This window comes from Pseudorca crassidens, chromosome 8 (assembly GCF_039906515.1).
Source record: "Pseudorca crassidens isolate mPseCra1 chromosome 8, mPseCra1.hap1, whole genome shotgun sequence".
Classification (NCBI taxonomy): Eukaryota; Metazoa; Chordata; class Mammalia; order Artiodactyla; family Delphinidae; genus Pseudorca; species Pseudorca crassidens.
This window is the reverse complement of record NC_090303.1, coordinates 30,465,764-30,482,199: the sequence shown is the minus strand read 5'-3', so window position 1 is coordinate 30,482,199 and position 16,436 is coordinate 30,465,764. Positions and strand designations below refer to the sequence as shown.

The window sequence follows — 16,436 nt, the reverse complement described above, 5'->3', positions numbered from 1 at the left end:
GAAATCAGGCTAAGGATTAGCTATAAACCTTGAAACATTTCTAATTGATATACAGATATAGATATAAAATAGGTAATTTAAATAAAAAAACATACCCAAACTACCAATGGTAGATGGCCTTTGAAAAAAACTAACCAATTTTGTCTGTTCTCTATCTTTATGGATTCTCTTCCTTTAGCAAATGCTTAAAAAGGTGTTTCTTTGAAATTGTCTCAGCCTAACACTATGCGTGTGTGTGTGTGTGTGTATATATATATATATATATATATGTGCTTTACAGAAGCAGGGGTTGTATTGCTAACAGATAAGTAACCCTAACAAATAGTTCTTTCCTGTACACTCTCTCCTACTGGTCCTGGATCCCACAATCTGAAACAATACTCTCCCTAAAATTCTTGATACCTTCATATCTCTTTCCTCCAGCCACACCTTCCAAGCAAAACTGCGATCAATGCTGAAATTAAACTTTCTGGCTTCTAATAAAATTTGTAAGACTATACCTCAATTAAAAGTGTAATTAACAGTAGTTTCAAGTGTACAGCAGATATTTGTATATATTGTGCAATTTTTACCACAATTAGTCTAGTTAACGTCCAAGGCTATACTTTCTAAATGTATCAGTCAACTTTGTAAACATAAACCACTACCAGTTCATGGTCTGCAAGTTCATCAATACCATTAGCACTGCCCAATCCTTTTCTTGGCCTTTATTAGCTATAGATCACACTGAGTTCCTCCCTTCTGGCTACAAAACTTCACTTCTCAAGGTCACCATTCTCCTCCTCCCTAACCAAACTTGCTTGCTTCCTAGTTTACTGAGAAAATTGAGAAAGCCAATATCTCTCTGAGATTCCTGCCCTACCTACCTACGAATGTATATACAACCATACCTTAATTTCCGTTTTTTTACTCTGGATGAGGGGCTTGAACAAGGGCCACCATCCCAGTGCTTTCAACCTAATTCCTTCCCCTCAGTCTTTCTCTTCTGCATCTTCACTAAGTCTCATCTCTTCTGGAATATTCTCCCTTTAGCCTTTGTGCTTGTCTCTCTTGTCGTGCAGTCTCTCCCTCCCTTCCTCGTTTAATTCAGACTTCTCAAAAAGGTAGTGTATACTTATTGCCTGCTTCCTTACTTCCCGTTTATGTGAAGCCCGGTAAAATCTGACTTTTGACCCAACCACTTTACTCAAACTGCTCTTGGTAAGGTCATCGATGGCCTCCTCTTGTTTCCATTCCTACCTTATTTGCCTCTCTGGGAGCATTTGACAGAATTAATCATTCCCAAATGGATACTTCCTTGTTTTAATTTCAAATATATACATCATATATATATAATTATTATTATTATTATTTTTGCGGTATGCGGGCCTCTCACTGTTGTGGCCTCTCCCGTTGTGGAGCACAGGCTCGGGACGCGCAGGCTCAGCGGCCATGGCTCACGGGCCCAGCCGCTCTGCGGCATGTGGTATCTTCCCAGACCGGCGCACGAACCTGTGTCCCCTGCATTGGCAGGCGGACTCTCAACCACTGCACCACCAGGGAAGCCCTATATATATTTATATATAAAATTTTATAGAATAATTTTCACTCATTTTCGATGTAAACCCTGATGATGTTTAGTAATTATATGTATTTAACCATCACCACAATGAAGGTATAGAATCATTCCATCACCCTCTAAAGTTTCTGCCCCTTTTGCATGCCATGCACTTGCCTGACCCTGGTCCCGGGCAACTAGTGATATAACTTCTGTCGCTATAGTTTTGCCTTTTCTAGAATTTCGTGTAAGTGGGCTCAAACACTATAAAGTCTTTTGTGTTGACTCCTTTTACTTAGCGTGATGTTTCTGATGTTCACTGTGCTGCGTATATAGTAATATTTTGTCCCTTTTCATCGCTGAGTAGAATTCCATGTTATGGGTACCAAAGTTTGTGTATCCATTCATCCTTTTGTTGTTTCTAGTTTATTGATTATTGCAGATAATACTTCTGTGGATATTCCCCTACAACTTTTGTGTGAACATATGAACACTTTCATTTCTCTTGGGTAAGTATTTAGAAGTGGGACTGCTGGATCATATGGTGTACACATCGGAGGGTTCCATTTGCTCAACATCAGAGTTTCTCGGCAGCAGCACTAACTACTGCCATTTGGGGCTGAACAATGCTGTGTTTTAGGAGAATCTCCTATGCATTTGAGACGTTATTATAATAATATCCCTAGCCTCTATCCATACTGGATTCCAGTAGCAGAGCTCCCAGTCCCCCAGTTGTGATAACCAAAACTGTCTCCAGATAATTTTTGCCCCGAGGGAACATTTGGCATTATCTCCGGTTGAGAACCACTGCTCTACTTTCTCACTAACAAACACTTGGAACTGTCAGCCGTTTAACTTTATCATTTGAGTGTGTGTGGCACAGTAGCTCCTTGTGAGGATAATTGGCATTTTCCTTATGACTCCTATGGAAATAAGCAAAGACTAGCCAAATGAGGAAGGAGCTATAAGAAGGGAGTAAGCCACCAGTACTGGAATTTGGCAGAGAATCAAGGGCAGGTAGAGAAGTATAAAAGCTTTCGAGTGGAAAATTGGAAGGCCCTGATCAGAGACTGTTGGCATGGGGAAGACAGAGGTGGGCTACCTGGTGGGGCATCTTGTGTGAATAGTCAGGAGAGCCTATTTGGCTTTCTCTAGTTGGTTCTAAGCTAGAAATAGAGGCAACAATTAGGGAAGCTGGGACAGTTTTCGATACCTCAGGAAACAAGAAACATCTCAAATAAACAACCTCACCTTACGCCTAAATGCAACTAGAGAAGGAAGAACAAACAAAACCCAAACTTAGTGGAAGGAAAGAAATCTAAAGATCAGAGCAGAAATAAATGAAAGAGACAAAGAAAACCATAGCAAACATCAATGAAAGTAAAAGCTGGCCCTTCTTTGAAAAGATAAGCCTCTAGCCAGACTCATCAAGAAAAAATGGGAGAGGACTCAAATCAATAAAATTAGAAAGGAAAAAGAAGTTACAGCTGACACAGCAGAAATACAAAGCATCCTAAGAGACAACTACAAGCAACTCTGTGCCAATAAAATGGACAACCTGGAAGAAATGGGCAAATTCTTAAATACGTACCATCTCCCAAGACTGATAGAGGAAGAAATGGAAAACACGAACAGGCCAATTACCAGTACTGAAATCGAATCAGTAATTAAAAAATTCCCAACAAATAAAAGTTCAGGACCAGAAGGGTTTACAGGTGAATTCTACCAAACAATTAGAGAAGAGTTAACACCTACCATTCTGAAAGTATTTCAAAAAATGGCAGATGAAGAAACACACTTCTCAACTCATTCTGATACCAAAACCAGACAAAGATATCACAAAGAAGGACAGTCTCTTCAATTAGTGGTGCTGGGAAAATGGAATAGCTACATCTAAAAGACTGAACTTAGACTATTTTCTCACACCGCACACAAAAATAAACTCAAAATGGATTTCAGATCTAAATGTAAGACCAAAATATGTAAAACTGCTAGCAGATAATATAGGCAGAACACTCTTTGACGTAATTTTTTTGCCTCAGTTACCTAAGACAAGAAACAAAAGCAAAAAGAAATGAGACCTACTTAAAAGCTTTTGCACAGCAAAGGAAACCACTGACAGAAAAGACAACCTACTGAAAGGGAGAAAATATTTGCAAAGGATACGACTGATAAGGTGTTAAAATCCAAAATATATAAACAGCGCATACAACCCAATATCAAATAAACCTGCTTAAAGAAATCAGCAGAAGACCTGAATAGACATAATTACACAGCAGAAATACAGATGGCCATCAGGCACATGAAAAGAAGCTCAGCACTGCTTATCATCAGAGACATGCAAATCAAAACCATCAGATATCACCTCACACCTGTCAAAGTGGCTATCATCAAACAGTCTACCAGAAACCAGTGCTGGAGAGGATATGGAGAAAAGGGAACTCTAGTACACTGTTGGTCGGAATTTAAAGTTTTTGCATGCACTATGGAAAACAGTATGGAATGTCCCCAAGAAACTAAAAATAGAACTACCATATGATCCAGCAGTCCACTCCTGGGTATGTACCCAAAGAAAATGAAAACACTTATTCAAAAAGATACACACACCCCTATGCTCATAGCAGCATTGCTTACAATTGCCAAGCTAGGGGAGCAACGTAAGTGTCCATCAACAAATGACTCGATAGAGAAGAGGTGATGTGTGTGTGTGTGTATGCATGCGCACACACACATACCCACAGAGTAGAATATTACTCAGCCATAAAAAAGAAAGAAATTCTGCCATTTACAATAACACGGATGGACCTGGAGTGTGTTATGCTTAGTGAAATATGTCAGAGAAAGACAAAGACCATATGTGATCACTTATACGTGGAAACTTTAAAAGAAAAATGAATACAACAAAACAGAAAGAGACTTAAAGCTATTAGAGAAGAAACTAGCGGTTACCAGTGTGGAGAGGGAGGGGCAAAATAGGGGTAGGAGATTAAGAGATACAAATGCTATGTATAAAATAAATATGCAACAAGATATACAGCACAGGGAAATATAGCTACTATTTTGCAGTGATTTAAATTGGAATATAATCTATAAAATATTTAATTATGTTTTACACACTAAACTAATATAATATTATAAAATAACTATACTTTAAAGAAAGAAAATCACTAAGGAAACACTGCACTTGTCCTATATCCTACATGAAACGGACCTAACAGACACATACAGAAAATTCTACCCCAACCGCAGAATACATTGTTGTGAAGAACACACAGAATATTCTTCAGTGTGTATCGTAAGTGTCAAAACAATTTTAGCAAATGTATTAAATGTATTACAATCATACCAAGTATCTTATCCAACCAAAATTGTATCAAACAAAAAAAATCAGTAATAGGAAGAAAACAAGAAAATTCACAAATGTGTGGAAATTAAACAACATGCTTCTGAATAATCAATGGGTCAAAAAAAGAAATAAAAAGTCCAAATCATGAAACAAAGTAAAATGGAAACACAACATATCAAACTATCAAACAAACAAATAAAAGCAGTTTTAAGAGGGACGTTAATTCATACATTAGAAAAAAGAAAGATCTCAAACAACCTAAATTTACACCTCAAGGAACTAGATAAAACCACCAAAGTGCACAATTAGTCAGAAGTAAAGTCAGTAAAAGTAAAGGCATGACAAAAATAGGGCAGAAATAAATGAAATAGAGACTAAAAAAGACAATAGAAAACATCAATGAAACTAAAAGCTAGTTTTTTTTAAGATAAAAGGAAAACGTTGACAAATGCTTAGTCAGACAAACTGAGAACGTAAGGGAAGACCCAAATCAGAAATGAAAGACATTACAATTAATAACATAGAAAAACAAGGACCATATACTACTACTGTGAACAATTAAAGGCCAACAAATTGAATAACCGAAATAAATAAATTCCCAGAAACATACAACTTACCAAGGCTGAATCATGAAGAAATAGAAAATCTGAAGAGAACAATATTGAATGGAAGGATTTAAACGGTAATCAAAAACTTCCCAACCGTATTCTTTCCCTGGTGAATTTTACCAAACATTTAAAGAAGAATTAATGCCAATACTTCTTAAAATATTAGAGGAGGGAACACTCCCAAACTTATTTCATGAGGTCAACATTACTCTGATACCAAAGTCAGACTAGGATACTACAGGAAAGGAAGACTCTAGGCCAATATCCCTATAGATGAATACAGATGCAAAAATTCTCAACAATACTATTAAATTGAGTTCAATAGTACATTAAAAGGATCATACACCACGATCAAGTGGATTTTCCCAGGGATGCAAGGGTGGATCAATATATGCAAATCATTAAATGCAATACCCCACATTAATCATAAGATCATTTCAATAAATGCAGAAAAATATTTGACAGAAGTCTACATCCTTTGGTGATAAAAACACTAAACAAAATGGGTACAGAAGGACTGTGCCACAGCATACCAAAGGCCATATATGGAAACCTGGAAACCTCACAGCAAACATGCTCAGTCATGTAAGACTGAAAACTTTTCCTGTATGACCAGGAGCTCACTCTCTACTCCTATTTAACATATTCCTGGAAGTCCCACCAGAGCGATTAGGGAAAAACAAAACAAACATCCAAACTGGAAAGGAAGACGTAAAACTGTCTCTGTTGGCAGATAACGTGATGTTATGTATGGAAAACGCTAAAGACTCTACTAAAAAGCTGTTAGAACTAATCACCAAATTCAGTAATTTGTAGTATACAAAAATCAACATAAAAATCCACTGTGTTTCTATATACTAACAATGAACTATGCAAAAAATAACACAATCATATTTACAATAGCATAAAAAATTATTGAGGAATAACTTTAACCAAGGTGTGAAAGGTCTGTATAACATCGTGCCATTTGTGACAGCATGAATGGACCTTGAGGGCATGATGCTAAGTAAGGTAAGTCAGATAAAGGCTAAAACTGCAAGCTGTCACTCCTATATGGAATATAAAAAAGTCAACTTACGGAAACAGAGATAAAATGGTGGTTACCAGGGGACAGGGGTTGGAGAGATAGGATAGACGTTGAAGAGGAAAAGCCCTAGGGAGCTAAATGCATAGTATACTGAATATAGACAATAACATCAGATTACAAACATTAAACTTGCTAAAAGACCAGAACTGAATTATTCTAACCACTAAAAAGAAATGATCATATTGTAAAATAATAGAGGTACTAATTGTAACTACAGTGGCAATCGTGGAATATTATTCAGCCACGAGAAAGCAGTCAGTCATGCCTTTTGTGACGACATGGATGGACCTTGAGGGCACTATGGGAAGTGAAAAAAGTCAGACAGTGAAAGGCACATACTCTATGTTCTCATTTATATGAGGAATCTAAAAATAAAAGTCAATCTCATAGTCAGGCAGTAGAACAGTGACTGCCATGGGCTGCAAGTGGGGAAAATGGGGAGAATTTGCTCAGAGTATACAAACTCCCTGCTATAAAATCAGTAAGTTCTGGGAATATAATGTAGAGCATGGTGACTATAATTAACAAAACTGCATTAATATATACTTGAAGTTGTTAAGAGGGTTAAATGTTCTCACTCTCTCCTCCCCCCACCATCAATGGGAAGGACATGAGGGAACGGAGGTATCAACTAACCTTATTGTGGTAATCATTTTGCAACATATACTTGTATCAAATTGTCACTCTGTATACCATAAACTTACATATGTTATACGTGAATATTTCAGTAAAGCTGAAAAAAGAGATTTAAGAAAAATGGATGTAATTAAATTTAAAAGAATTCATTTCAATTAAGGGCAAGATAAAGATGAACTATGACACACTGGAAAATATTCACCGGTCACCTGCTGCTTACACCCTGCTGAACACATTGTATATCACCTCATTCACATGAGAAAATATTCCTCCTTGTTTAGTTCACTTTAATCATGTCTTAATTCTTACTTGGATGCATTCATTCCCAATGGTTCCTAACTTTCCAAAGAAAGTCCCAATTATTTGATTTGAGCCTATTGCTGATTTGAACAAAGTTGGAGTTCTTTATTAAAGAAAACTAAGGTAATTAATGACAGCCTCAAACCATTCCTCTCTTTAATTCTTAAAATATTGTGGAGATTGTCATTGCCATCAAAAGAGACTCTGGAATTATTATATTAAATAATTAATTTTACTTTCCTCAATGAAACATTTCCTGCATGTTTTTCATTTATGTCAAAAGAACTGCCAAGATAACCCAGTGACTCTCAGGTGATTAAACAGATATCGTGCCTTAAATATGTAAGTTTTAATTGACTGTAAAAATACCCTCTTCAGTATCAAATAATTTTATAAGAAAAAATTCAGCTAACAAAGTAATGTCATTGCTGATGTACCTTATTCTGTATTCTCTCTGATGATACTTAGTCGAGCGCAGTAAGAGTGTAATTATATTTCTAAGCTGAAATAAAGTGCACTTATTTTTTCTGAAAATTACAGTGGGACTAATCATTTAGTAAGCCCATAACTGCTCTGTCAATGTGATATTAGGTTGCTGCACAATTTGAATCGATCTGTGCATGGTATCGCTTAGGGAAACTGTTGATTATGTATACAATCCATTCAAAAAATGCAGTTGGTCAATTTTAGGCAAAATTGTTTAGGAAAATTTTGGTATTTGTCAGAATTCTATTTACAGTATGATTTAAAAACATAATTAAGTGGCTAGATCTCTGGGAGAGAAGAAAAAGGTAATTGTGATTTATTCCTAGATCTCTGACCCACTTAATGTTATTTTACAACCAATCGTGTCAAGAAAATTACATCCAATTGTCGTTTCACTTTACAAGGATATTAGGGACATAATGGCATAACAGATATGTAATGATTCTTGATATTCTGTAATGGAATTACAGAATTTCTCATTCATAAAGGGATATAAAAAATTTCTGCCTTATACATCTTAAAAGGAAATAAACTTTTTATGCTCATACAACATTCCCATCAACATTGGTTGCAACGTATTTGAACATCAAATCCTTTACCAAACATTTGATAATCTTTATGATTTTTATCGAGAGATACGGCTTTTTAGCATCTGTGAACATCTTGGTTTCCATGTTATGTGTATGTTACTTTCTTTCTCCTAAAATTTGTTGTGTTCCAGTAGTATATTCAAGGGGGAGGCATTAAGTAGTTAAAAGGGAGAAATGTCTCCATTCATGTGATTTTCCTATCATATTATTGTTTGCTTCAGATATTGTGTTTACTTTTAGATTCGAAAAGTAATAATGCCCCAAAAGTAATAATGCCTGAAAAGTAATAATGCCCATTATAAAAGATTCAGCAAATAAAAAAAGCAGCATTCTTATTTTTAATATTTCTCTGAGTTATCAACCTTAACATGTTAATGTGTTCATTTCCCTCTGCTTATATATATAAGGTAAATACAATTTTGCCGACACTCATTGTTTTAAGCTTTTTTCTGAAACATCACAAGTGCCTTTTAACAGTTTCATGATATCCTATTACTAACTTTTTATTCACTCATTTATTTGTTAAACACTTGAGTGCCTGTAATGTATCAACAAATATGTTTATGCTAACATGAAGTACTGAAGAGAATAGGCCAGCCTCTCATGCCTGAGCAGCTTATAGTCCAGTAGAAAAAGACAGATAATAAAAAGAAAATAAACGTAAATGCTGGAGAGCGTGTGGAGAAGAGGGAACCCTCCTACACTATTGGCGGGAATGTAAATCGGTATAGCCCCTTTGTAGAGCAGTGTGGAGGTTCCTTAAAAAACTAAATATAGAACTACCATATGATCCAGCAATTCCACTCCTGGGCATATATATGTGGAGAAAACCATAATTCAAAAAGACACATGCACCCCAGTGTTCCCGGCAGCACTATTTACAATAGCCAAGGCATGGAAGCAACCGAAATGTCCATCGACAGAGGGATGGATAAAGATGATGTGGTACACATATACAATGGAATATTCCTCAGCCATAAAAAGGAACGAAATAAGGCCATCTGCAGCAATATGGATGGACCTGGAGATTATCATACTAAGTGGAGTAAGTCAGAGAAAGACACATATCATATGATATCGCTTATACGTGGAATCAAAAAACAAAAAGGTACAAATGAACTTATTTACAAAACAGAGAGTCACAGATTTAGAAACAAACTTATGGTTACCAGGGGGAAAAAGTGTGGGGGGGTGGAAATTAGGAGTTTGGGATTAACAGATACACACGACTATATATAAAATAGACAACCAACAAGGACCTACTATACAGCACAGGGAACTCTACTCAATATCTTATAATATAACCTGTAAGGGAAAAGAATCTGAACAAAAAGATACATATATGTATGTATAACTGAATCACTCTGCTGTACACCTGAAACTACAACTATACAACTATACTTAAGTGTAAAAAAAAGAAGGGAAATGTATCAATGTGATGATTTCTAATAGTGGTAACAGTAATAAAGATGATGAAAATGGATAATGTGATAGTAACTGGAGTACAACGGCTCTGAGGTAGTAATAAGTACAGCATGTCCAAGGAACATAAAGCACATCAATGCAGCTGGAACTTAGTTATCAGGGTTGGGGCAATGCATTTAGTTGAGGCGTTACTTTGAGTTTGCAAGCTTTTGCTTACAGTTTTGAAGTCTTGACTGACAGGTGCTAATAGGGATCATCAGCTTTGCTGATCTTTGCACAACTGAATATATAGCACAAGAATTCAGAAATATAGTATTAACCTGGTCCCTTATTATTGGATAAGTAGTTCCCAATTTTACATTAAATAATGTTGAACTTCTTTACACTTAAGTCATTAGCTGAGTTTCTGCTTTCTTAAGGTAGACTTGTATGATGAGAATTACTGTGTCACAGTTTATAGAATTTTGAGTATCCTGACACCTATTTTCACATTGATCTTTGTTTTCACTTAGGCTTCTAATAGCAAAGTGAAAAGAGTTAAACTCACTAAACCTGAAAGCATTTCATCATTTTTAGTATGCTACCATGTTAAGCAGGTTAGAATTGAACCGGAGTTGATTATTTCATGGACATTAAGTCCACAACAATATAAAGAAAGACATCATATATATAAATATGTACATTTCCAAGTAAAGGATATCATATGCTTTTTAAATATTTGCTGAATAAATGGAAAATATATAAAAAAGAAAAGACGATAAAGAGCAAATTTGGGGCTCAAACACCACACATTTTCTCTACACTGATTCTTGAATCATGCGTAAGACATTCAAAAATCCTGAAAGAAATCATCTAAACTATTTTAATTACTCAGGCCTATCAATATTCCTACCCTGATGTCGATAATTAAGGTAAAAAATGAATCCTTGCTATTCACGTTACAATCAATAATTTACATAGTGCTTTAAAATGACGTTGGATTTCATAGTCTGGTAGGGTATTGGGCATTATTCATAAATTTGAAAATACTATATTCTCTGATTTTGAGATGTGCTTCTGACCTTGAGTAACTCAGAAATCACAAAGAATTTTTGCTTTGAGCAGGTGGTATGTGTCATTAAGAAGTATGCCCTGAGCGAAGAAAAAATACATAGGAAGTTTCTGCATGCTGTGCATAAACATATTCCAGGAAACGGATTTAGAATTCCATGGGCACATCACATCTCAGGATGTCATGGGGAAGAGAATTTTCCAATTAAGTTAGGTGGGGAAGAAAAATTCGTAACACTGAAAGTTTTTAAAAAATTAAAATATCAACAGAGTTTGTTTTAGTGAATTAATAGACAAAATACATAATAGTTATCAGATTGGTAATTATTCATCACTCTTTCTTTCAGATATCAGAAGCAGAGGAAAAGAAAATAACTGACATTTAAAAGATCTGAGTTAGCAATCTCAGTTAATAAATAGTGTTTTTCGGGACTTCCCTGGTGGCGCAGTGGTTGGGAGTCCACCTGCCGATGCAGGGGACGTGGGTTTGTGCCCCGATCCGGGAAGATCCCACATGCCTGCCGCGGATCGTCTGGGCCTGTGAGCCGTGGCCGCTGAGCCTGCGCGTCCGGAGCCTGTGCTCCACAATGGGAGAGGCCACAGCAGTGAGACACCCGCGTACCGCAAAAAAAAAAAAAAAAAAAGTGTTTTTCACTCTTTCTGCTTTAAAGTTCTATAAGCTATCAACAAGACAACATATCTATTCATCATCACCTGATGAAGAACACAATAATGAAGAGATACCATCTTAAAAAAATGGTCTTTTTGGCTGAGACAGTGGTAGAAGTGAAAAAGCTCCATTTCAAAAATATTTTTCAGGCTCTGTGATAAAAAATGTATCAATAATGCATCAGGAAAACATTAATATACCCATTGTTTTTTTTACTTTCAGATTTCTAAAAAGTATGATAAGAAAAAGCAGACAAAGACCTAGACTGAATTTCACTGAAAAATCTACCACACATGCAAAAGCAAGTAATTCTAATGCCACAAACTGTTACAGAGATTAAGGAGGACAAGAAAACCTTCAGAGCATTTTTATGAATGAAGATATTAATGCTATACCCAGTCAAGGCCATCAGTTCGTTTTATAAGGATGTTAGAGACACAATGGCATAAGAGATATGTAATAAAAAAAGAAAAGTACAGACTGATCTTGCTGAATCATGAATAAAACAATATCAGAAGAATCTAAAAGCACATTAAAAACAATGTATCATAATTAAGTAGGATTTAATCTAGAAAGTCAAGGGTGATTCAATACAGTATAATCCATTAATATAATTTATACTCTACACACAAAAACTTTCAAAAAGTCCACTATTTGTTAACAAAACACCAATAAAATAAGAAATTATGGTGACTTTCTAACCGTGATAAAATGTATACGCCTCACTAGCAAAACCAACATCCAACATACTAGGAAGCAATAGAGCAATAACACCAAAATAAGGAAAAGGGCCACTATCCTATCTATACTGATATAAGGTTGAATTAGACTTATTATTCAAAACAATAAGAATTGGAAAAGAAGAAACATGCTTAATTTCCTGCTTTTTATAATATGTATGGAAAATTCAAGAGGAATTTAAAAAAAGAGTAAAAACCAATACAAAGATTTCAGTATCAGAGTATTAAAAGTCAGGAAATTCAAAACCCTTCAGATATTCAAACAATAATCCCAAAGAAGATCCTGTTTAAAAAAACAATCAGTAAAAGATGATACCTAAGATTAAAGGTACAAAACCTACAGAAGGAAAATATTTAAATTCTTCAGAAAGACACAAAAGTTGTCTTAAAAAGATGGAAGGAAGCACAATTGTTTACTATAACAATCAAACATTGTAAAGACATTGATCTACACTAGGTAAAATATAAACTTACCATGGTCCCAATAGAATTACCATAGATTTTCACTGTATGTAAACAGGTTCATTAGGAATGTCATATGGAAAAGAATAACAAACATGGATAGACAGGAAGACCCTAAAAAAGATCAACAAGGTAGAGGACGATTGGCCCTGGTAGAGGACGATTGGCCCTACTAGATATTAAAATAAAGAAAAAGAAACCACTTCTCTCATAAAAGCAATGTGTTGTGTGTACATGAATAATCAGAAAGACCACTGGCACCAAAGTAAAATTGGCCCCAAGTACCTATGGAAGTATAGTATGTGATAAATTAAATCACAGGGATAAACGTTTTTGATTAATATTTTGAAGATAATAGTCATTTAAAAAAAAACCTAAAATTGAACCTGTATTTCATAGCTTTCACTAGGATAAACTCCCAAGTCGATCAGATATATAAATATTTTCAAAGAAACCGTGCAAGTGCTTAACATGTATTAGTTATCTTATGTCAGAATCGGGAAGCCTACGTAATAGGTCTCAAAATTCAGAAGTGGTAAAAGATGAATAAATTTGATTCCATAAAAAAACCTTGGACATGGAAAAACACACAAACCCACCCCAAACTAAAACCACAAGAAATGTGTACCTTTTCATCATAGATGAAGTTTAACCCCTATGTTTGTTCTCTTTCCGTGCTCCCCCTTTCTTTCCTCCCTCCTTCTCTCCCTCCCTCCCCCTCTCCTTCTCTCCCTCGCTCCTTCCCTCTCTCTTTCAGAAAAGCAAATTCTGATAGAAAAACGAATAACTGAAAATACAGTTGACACAAGAAAAACAGGAAAAATTACCCTTAAACCTAGGAAAAACACTTTAAAAATTTCAAATTAAAACCCACATTTAAAAATGTTCTCATTTTTTAGATCTAAAATCCAAAGATGCCGACAACAAGTTCTACTGGCCTTGCAAATTTGCTGGGGAAAAAGCCATTGTCACAGTTTACTGGTCTACAGGCCAGATGACACAAAATCTAGCGGGGGAAACTAGTGGGGGAAACTAACACCACAAAATGCTAGATAGCTTTTTTACTTCGACTTAGCAAATCAACTTCTAGGGGTCCAACCTAAATAGAGTCCTTTGTAAATAAGGGGGAAAAAAGATGCCGATGTTACCCATTGTAGTGTTGGTTACAGTAAAAAATTTAAAACAAGGCAAATATTCAAAGTAAGAGACAGTTTAAAGCTTTAAAAAATCTACCCGTTGGAGTACCACGGTACTATAAAAAACAATGAAGGACATTTGTATGGACTTATAATTGTACATACATTGTTAAATTAGGAGAGCAAAGTATAGATAGGGTAGATGGTATGCTACTTTTTGTGTAAGAAGTTAGGAAAGTATATAGATAAATGTACATACTTAAACACATATGTATGTACACATATCTTCAGATGCTGATTTTATTTACAAAAGATGTACTGGAAGGAAACATTTTGCAGAGTCAAAAGCAAAACTTTTCTGCGTATATTCTTATATAGTTTTGCATTTTTAGAACCAAATGAATATTTTACACATTCAAAAAACTTGATGAGAAGGCTAAATCTCAAGTTGAATACAGCTGGGGCCACTGATCCTAATTCTAGGTCAAATTGTTAACACAACCAAATAGATTGAAGAACAAAGTCCCCTTATGCTACACTTCCTTAATGACACTTATCCTGAGGACAGAAAAGGACTGCAGAGAAATCTTGTCATTCAGTAATTTTTTCAGCAGTAGTATTACTATGTTGTGCACTGAAACTTATTACATAAATATTTTAACAAAAGCGTATGGTTTTGTCCACTGAAAATGCCAAGAAACAACGATATTCAGAAGCAACATACTTTATACCAAAGTATAACAGGTTTGAAATACCATTCTCTATTAAAAGGACAAAAACTCCTTGCAGAAATGCATGATTATGTGTATGGTGCAGAAAATACAGAAGGTGAACACTAAAATGGTTATATCTAAATGACACAAAACAGGTTCCTACTGTTCAACTTTGGGACAATTTAAGTATCAAAAGAATTTTGTAATTTGTTGTAAGCTATCTATTTATCTGGCCATCTATTAGCACCATCTGTGTGTGTGTGTGTGTGTACTATAACTGAAAAGAGTAGGAAGACTCATTTGTCACTATTCATGTGACTATTACACACTGGCTATTACTCTTTAAAGTGGTAATTAAATGAAAAATTAAGCATAGACCATGCCTTTATAGGAGTAACTGTAATTCATCTCCAGTGAATGATAGAAAGTACTTCTTTACAAAAGAATAAAATTAATATAAAAGAAATGTTTGAATTAGAAAAATCATTTTTCCATCTTCAGTAAAATAAATTTATTTGGTCAAGGATTGCCGATGACTGCTAAAACAATTAGGGAAACTCTGAGGGGCGAAGGACTGTGAATTTGTATGTTGTGAAAGTATCATCCCACAGGTGAAAAACCTTACCTTTAAAAAAGAGAATGTGGTGACCATAACATTAACCAGGAAATCAAATGTAGGAACACAAGTGTGGATCAACCTGCTAATATGTATTACATACCACAAATATTCACCCATGATGGATTTTTTAAAACAAATGAAAATTTATACTGAATCTAGTTAAGCCTCCAGACCTAAATTGTATTTTAATGCTGATATAGGAAATAGAAAAAAAACCAAAACATTAAATGACCACACAAAAGCAACAAGACAAATCTAGGTGGTGGGACATTATTAAACATACCTGCCTTGGTGTCTTTCTTTTATGACAATAAAGAGTTTGGGAGCGCTTCTATATTAACAGACTAAAAAGACATAATGACAAAGTTTAAGGAATAATTCTTGACAGGAATGATTAATGGGATATGTCCTTATTTTCACAGCATACACTCTGCAGCACTTAGGTGTAAACTGTCATAATCTTTAGGTTATTTTGAAATTATATTTATATATATATATACACACATATAAATAGATACATAAATATAATGCCTGCATACATATGTACATCTGTGTGTGTATGTGTGTGTAGGCAGAGAGAGGAAACAAATACAACAAAATATTAATTATTGTTGATCTAGGTACGAGTTATGGTGTTCATCGTCCTACTCATTCATGTTGCCTATCTGCTTGGACAGTTGTTTAGGAATGTTTAAAACAAAGTGTACTCTGGTCCATTTTTTAGATACATTTGAGTAGACTATGTGTTGCCCAAACACGAATGTAATTCAATACAACTCACTCTGGCTTACTAATTTCATGCACAGAATCGCAGTAGGTAGAAAGTGCTATTCAATTGGAAACGCTAAATAATTGCTTACAAAGTAGACTGTGGTGCTTGAATAAATGAAAAGTGCTTCAGGAATGTTTATATTGGAAACAATCTCCATTCTGATACCGTTCCTTTGAGGTATTTATTTACTATGAATTCAATTCGAGGATTCTCAACTATGAAAGCTTAAGGTATGGAGACTAAATTTTCTCTAAAATAG

At 35.1% G+C, this 16,436-nt stretch overlaps 2 long non-coding RNA genes across 7 annotated transcripts in view; one reads left to right on the top strand and one right to left on the bottom strand.

Moving 5' to 3' along the window:
• The window catches only part of LOC137228942 (uncharacterized), a 544,864-nt gene that overhangs the window by 43,024 nt on the left and 485,404 nt on the right, over window positions 1-16,436 (bottom strand). The window lies entirely within an intron of this gene.
• Window positions 1-16,436, top strand: part of LOC137228943 (uncharacterized) — a 172,512-nt gene that overhangs the window by 96,331 nt on the left and 59,745 nt on the right. The window lies entirely within an intron of this gene.